Genomic DNA, 7167 nt, shown 5'->3' with positions numbered 1-7167 from the left:
TCACTGTCACAGATCACCATAACAAATATAATATTAATGAAAAAGTTTGAAATATTGTAAGAGTTACCAAAATGTGACAGAGACATGAAGTGAGCAAACACTGTTGGAAAAGTGGTGCCAGTACACTTGCTCAGTAGAGCATTGCCACAAACTTTCAATTTGCAAAGAACACAGGATCTGTGAAGTGCAACAAAGTGAAGCACAATGAAATAAAACAAAGTATGCGTGTATTATTAAAAATGGAGAATCTGAAAAAAATTCTATCACTGGCAAACAAAACAATAATATGTTAAAGAGCACACAACACAAAGAGGAAGAGCAATTTATTAAATTGGAAGATAAGTCTAAAGAAGTCACCTAGAATGTACCACAGGAAGTTTAAATAATGGAAAATATGAAAGAGAAATTTAGACAGAAGATCCAGCATATGATAGTTATCTGTGAAAGACACTACAGTGAACAAAGAAAGATATAATATTTTTAAAGTTTTCAGAAGTGAAGATATAAACCCTCAGATTGAAAGAGCTCCTTAACTCCCCAGACTAAACAAAGATACAACACTGTAGTGAAACTACAGAACACCAAGAAAAAAGAGAAAAAAGTGTGAAAGCTGCAAGAGAGAAAAGATAAACTACCTTCAAAGGAACAATAATCAAACCAATAGGAATCCTATCAAAGGTAACAATAGATGCACAAATAATAAGATGCACAAATATATTTTCCCCAAAATAATAAGGGAAAATAACATAACCTACAATTCCATACCTAGCTAAACAATCACCTAAGAGTTCAAATAAAAGCAGACTGTCCAAGATATAAAAACTAAGAACTTGGGCACTCCCAGTGGAGGCAGAGGAGCCGAGCGGGAACCATGGCCAGTACAGTCATAGCAGGTGGACTGACCATTGCTGCTGCAGGATTTGCAGGCCATTATGCTTTGCAAGCCATGAAGCATACGGAGCCTCAAGTAAAACAAGTTTTTCAAAGTCTACCAAAATCTGCCTTCAGTGGTGGCTATTACACCTTCAGAGGTGGGTTTGAACCCAAAACAGGAAGCAGCATTAATACTAGATGTAAGCCCTGCTGCCAATAAAGGAAAGATAAGAGATGCTCATCGACCAATTATGCTTTTAAATCACCCAGACAAGGGAGGATCTCCTTATATAGCAGCCAAAATCAATGAAGCTAAAGATTTACTAGAAGGTCAAACTAAAAAGTGAATTAAATATATGATGAATTTTAAGTTCTCACTCATTTATATATATGAATACCAGCTTTTTATAATAAAATGCCTCAAAGCTACACATTTTTAAAATTAGCATAAGCTAAATCAAAGCCTTGCTATAAATTTGAGGATTTAAAATCAGATTATAGAATATTTGTAGGTTAATACTCAATAATTATGGATAAATGCATGCCATCTGAAGTGTTGTTCATTACTCATTTGTCAAATAATTTGGTACCTATTTCAAGACAAAGTGAACAAGAGAGTCTCTCCCTAAAGGAATCCCCAACCTGATGGGAGACAGATAAACTGATAATTAAAATACAATGTGATAAATATGATGGAATTAACACACGTTGTTATAGTAGGGCCAAACTTAGGGGCCAAACTTAGTAGGCCAAAACTTAGCCTAAGAAATTGATCTAGGTATGTACTTATCATACATATCTTCCTCTGCAATTTTTTGGAAGCATTTGAGAAGGATGGGTATTAGCTCTTCTCCAAATGTTTGATAGAGTTCACCTGTGAAGCCATCTGGTCCTGGACTTTTGTCTGTTGGAAGATTTTTAATCACACTTTCAATTTCATTACTTGTGATTGGTCTGCTCATATTTTCTATTTCTTTCTGGTTCAGTCTTGGAAGCTTATACCTTTCTAAGAATTCATCCATTACTTCCAGGTTGTCCATTTTATTGGCATAAAGTTGCTTGTAGTAGTCTTTTATGATGCTTTGTATTTCTGCAGTGTCCATTTTAACTTCTCCTTTTTCATTTCTAATTTTATTAATTTGTGTCCTCTCCCTCTTTTTCTTGATGAGACTGGCTAAAGGTTTATCAATTTTGTTTATCTTCTCAAAGAACCAGCTTTTAGTTTTACTGATCTTTGCTATTGTTTTCTTTGCTTTTATTTCATTTATTATTGATTTTTATGATTCCTTTCCTTCTACTAATTTTGGGTTTTGTTTGTTCTTCTTTCTCTAGTTCCTTTAGGCGTAAGTTTAGATGGTTTATTTGAGATTTTTCTTGTTTCTTGAGGCAGGCTCGTATTGCTATAAACTTCCCTCTTAGAACTGCTTTTTCTGCATCCCATAGGTTTTGGATCATCGTGTTTTCATTGTCATTTGTCTCTAGGTATTTTCTGATTTCCTCAGTGATCTCTTGGTTACTTACTATTGTATTGTTTAGCCTCCATGTGTTTGTGGTTTTTACGTTGTTTTCCCTGTAATTTATTTCTAATCTCATAGTATCATGGTCAGAAAAGATGCTTGATATGATTTCTATTTTCTTAAATTTACCGAGGCTTGATTTGTGACCCAAGAGGTGATCTACCCTGGAGAATGTTCCATGTGCACTTGAGAAGAAAGTATAATCTGCTATTTTCAGATGGAATGTCCTATAAATATCAATCAAATCTATCTGGTCTATTGTATCATTTAAAGCTTGTGTTTCCTTATTAAATTTCTGTCTGGATGATCTGTCCATTGGTGGAAGTGAGGTGTTAAAGTCCCCCACTATTACTGTGTTACTGTCGATTTCTGCTTTTACAGCTGTTAGCACTTGCCTTAGGTATTGAGGCGTTCCTATGTTGGGTGCATATATATTTATAATTGTTATATCTTCTTCTTGGATTGATCCCTTGATCATTATGTAGTGTCCTTGTCTCTTGTAATAGTCTTTATTTTAAGTCTATTTTATCTGATATGAGTATTGCTACTGCAGCTTTCTTTTGATTTCCATTTGCACAGAATATCTTTTTCCATTCCCTCACTTTCAGTCTGTATGTGTCCCTAGGTCTGAAGTGGGTCTCTTGTAGACAGCATATATATGGGTCTTATTTTTGTATCCATTCAGTGAGCCTGTGTCCTTTGGTTGGAGCATTTAATCCATTTACATTTAAGGTAATTATCAATATGTATGTTCCTATTACCATTTTCTTAATTGTCTTTTGTTTGTTTTTGTAGGCCCTTTTCTTCTCTTGTGTTTCCCACTTAGAGAAGTATCCTGAGCGTTTGTTGTAGAGCTGGTTTGGTGGTGGTGAGTTCTCTTGGCTTTTGCTTGTCTGTAATTCTTTTGATTTCTCCATCGAATCTGAATGAGATCCTTGCCGGGTAGAGCAATCTTGGTTGTAGGTTCTTCCCTTGCATCATTGCATTTAAATATATTGTGCCACTCCCTTCTGGCTTGCAGAGTTTCTGCTGAGAAATCAGCTGTTAACCTTATGGGAGTTCCCTTGTATGTTATTTGTCATTCTTCCCTTGCTGCTTTTTTTTTTTTTTTTTTTTTTTCCTTGCTGCTTTTAATAATTTTTCTTTGTCTTTAATTTTTGTCGGTTTGATTACTATGTGTCTCGGTGTGTTTCTCCTTGGGTTTATCCTGTCTAGGACTCTGCGCTTCCTGGACTTGGATGGCTATTTCCTTCCCCATGTTAGGGAAATTTTTGACTATAATCTCTTCAAATATTTTCTCACATCCTTTCTCTCTCTCTTCTCCTTCTGGGACCCCTATAATGCGAATGTTGGTCTCAGAGATCTCTTAGACTGTCTTCATTTTTTTTTCATTCTTTTTTCTTTATTCTGTTCCACAGCAGTGAATTCCACCATTCTGTCTTCTAGGTCAGTTACCCGTTCTTCTGGCTCAGTTATTTTGCTACTGATTCCTTCTAGTGTATTTTTCATTTCACTTATTGTATTGTTCATCTGTTTGTTTGTTCTTTAATTCTTCTAGGTGTTTGTTCTTTAATTCTTCTAGGTCTTTGTTAAACATTTCTTGCATCTTCTCCATCTTTGCCTCCATTGTTTTTCTGAGATCCTGGATCATCTTCACTATCATTATTCTGAATTCTTTTTCTGGAAGGTTGCCTATCTCCACTTCATTTAATTGTTTTTTGGGGGTTTTATCTTGTTCCTTCATCTGGCACATAGCCCTCTGCCTTTTCATTTTGTCTATCTTTCTGCGAATTTGGTTTTCATTCCACAGACTGCAGGATTGTAGTTCTTCTTGCTTCTGCTGTCTGCCCTCTGGTGGATGAGGCTATCTAAGAGGCTTGTGCAAGCTTCCTGATGGGAGGGACTGGTGGTGGGTAGAGCTGGGTGTTGCTCTGGTGGGCAGAGCTCAGTAAAACTTTAATCTGCTTGTCTGCTGATGGATGGGACTGAGTTCCCTCCCTGTTGGTTGTTTGGCCTGAGGCGACCCAGCACTGGAGGCTACAGGCTCCTTGGTGCGGCTAATAGCAGACTCCGGGAGGGCTCATGCCAAGGAATACTTTCCAGAATTTCTGCTATCAGTGTCCTTGTCCTCACAGTGAGCCACAGCCACCCCCTGCCTCTGAAGGAGACCCTCCAACACTAGCAGGTAGGTCTGGTTCAGTCTCCTGTGGGGTCACTGCTCCTTCCCCCTGGGTCCTGATGCACACACTACTTTGTGCGTGCCCTCCAAGAGTGGAGTCTCTGTTTCCCCCAGTCCTGTCAAAGTCCTGCAATCAAATCCCACTAGGCTTCAAAGTCTGATTCTCTGGGAATTCCTCCTCCTGTTGCTGGACCGCCAGGTTGGGAAGCCTGATGTGGGACTCAGAACCTTCACTCCAGTGGGTAGACTTCTGGGCTATAACTGTTCTCCAGTTTGTGAGTCACCCACCCAGCAGTTATGGGATTTACTTTTATTGTGATTGCACCCCTCCTACCATCTTATTGCAGCTTCTCCTTTGTCTTTGGATGTGGGGTATCTTTTTTGGTGAGTTCCAGTGTCTTCCTGTCGATGATTGTTCAGCAGTTACTTGTGATCCCAGTGCTCTCACAACAGGGAGTGAGTGCACGTCCTTCTACTCTGCCATCTTCCCTTTCTATTGACTACACAGTTTTTTGTTTTAAAAAGTTGGAATTTGTTTTCCCTTCTTGGAAGGGAATATTGATATTTAACTGCTTTTAGAGACTGTCATCTCATATATATAAAATGGACACATGGCTATAAGACACCATATAGGAAATGAGTAGTTATGTATTTTATTTTATATACCAATCTACTTTACTGTGAAAAGATAGAGGTTTGAATCAGAACTTGTGAAAATCTGTAGTAAAATACCTTAAGCTGTTAACTGTAAGGCATGGAATAGGAGTTGCTCAGTGGATTGGTTCTATGTTGTGGACTACTTAAGTCTGCATTTGTTACTGTGCTAATAAACAATATTAAAACAAAACAAAACAAAAACCAAAAAAAGGCATAGTAGGCAAATACTAACCAAAAGAAAGTGAAGTTGCTAAGAACGGAATGATTTATAACTAAATGATTATAACAGTGATTATCTCTGTGGGGAGTGATAAGTGATTTTTATTATGTTCTTTATATCTTTCTAAATTTTTTAAATGAAAATATACAATATTTATAAATTTAAAAATTATTTTTAAGGACTTTATTAACATAGCATAACTAAGAATAACCAACACTGCATGTTATGCCAATCCCTATCAAGATACATGTATTAAATCATTTAATCTTTATAACAACTTAAAGAAGGAAATACTGTTATAATATTTTTGCTTCATTTTGCAGATGAAGAAACTGAGGCACAAAGGGATTTAAATAACTTGCCTAAGGTCAAACAGCTAGTAGAGACAGAACTAGTTTAGGAACTAAATATATGTGGGTACTAGAGATAGACATCTATGTCCAGGTCTAACATGGAAGATACAACTCAGAATTTTCAAAGATTGCTTTTTCATTTTATTTTTTCCAGTAAAAAATATTCCAATGAGAAGATATATTTAACATTTACAATACTACTAACAGTAGAATTCACAGGCAAAGTAAAATCCCTTCCTATAAGTTTGTTCACGTGTTTATACTCTAGAATTATAAAACAGAAGTACCACTGTGTCTACCAATGTTTATTTCATGGCTTTTTCCAGTTAAAATGTATCACTCCTGTAACAGATACAATTCTATTTTTGCACTTTAATTGCTTCTGGTTGGTGTCAGCAAAGTGACATTTGTAAAAGTTTAACCAGGTTTTAATAATAAAAACTTAGACAATATTTCCATCCATGTTTTGAAATTCTGGGTGTAAAACACATGGCTAAAACTATCCTCTATTTGGATATGATTGTCTTTCTCAGATTTTATTTCCCTTTTCTTTTTAAACAAATATATAGTTTAGAATGAAATTTAAGATAACATATAGTATATTTAAAAATAATTTCTATTGTACAACCACAAAAAAAAGAAAAAAGCCACGGTAGAAACTACTTTCACCTGTATTTACAGTAGCCTCCCCCCAAGAAAAGAAAGAAAAGCAAAATAGAGTCATCATTTATAAGTAATGGATGCATTCCTAACCAAATGGATACTGAAAGAAAAAGGAGCATTTTTCTAGCTATATCAGAAAGGGCCTTGCAAACAGCACGTAGACAATTACAGTTCCGTGAACATTCAATTGGCCACCTATCTTGGCTAAATTACAATAATGTGCATTTGGCAAATCATATCATTTCACAAAGTCATTTTAAATGTACAATGTGCATTTCTTCTCTTACCTCTCAAAATAATTCTCTAGAATGTGTCAAACTTAAAGAAATATGCAGATACACCGTTGGATATCCTGTCATAACCAGGCTTCACAGGAAGCCAGAGCACCTTTCTCTAGCTAGACTTCATATTCCTAGAAGGAACCACCACCAAGATGCACTTCTGTCTACACTGACACTGCCATGGTAGCATGTTAAGCATGTTGGAGTCGATGACATATTTGTCAGAGACCCTATTTACTGAAATAAAGACAATGGCAAATGATTGATCAACACTTCTCTTTCTATTGTCATAAACTCTCAGCAGATTATCCTTTCCAAATAATGAGTTAGGTTTACAATTTTCAAAAGCTAAGATCTTTTTGATACAATTTCACACTATATAATATTCTTCATATTCATTTATGATATCACATTATAAGGTATC

At 36.0% G+C, this 7167-nt stretch overlaps 1 pseudogene; it reads left to right on the top strand.

The window, feature by feature from the left end:
- Positions 1 to 729: 729 nt before the first annotated feature.
- LOC111179349 (mitochondrial import inner membrane translocase subunit TIM14 pseudogene) lies at positions 730 to 1509 on the top strand (annotated as a pseudogene).
- The last annotated feature ends 5658 nt before the right edge of the window (positions 1510 to 7167 follow it).

Source organism: Delphinapterus leucas, chromosome 20, assembly GCF_059928025.1.
Source record: "Delphinapterus leucas isolate spDelLeu-1000000601 "Yukka" chromosome 20, BTC_Dleu_Yukka2, whole genome shotgun sequence".
Taxonomy (NCBI): domain Eukaryota; kingdom Metazoa; phylum Chordata; class Mammalia; order Artiodactyla; family Monodontidae; genus Delphinapterus; species Delphinapterus leucas.
Note: the sequence above shows the minus strand (reverse complement) of the source record. Positions and strands in the feature narration are given on the sequence as shown.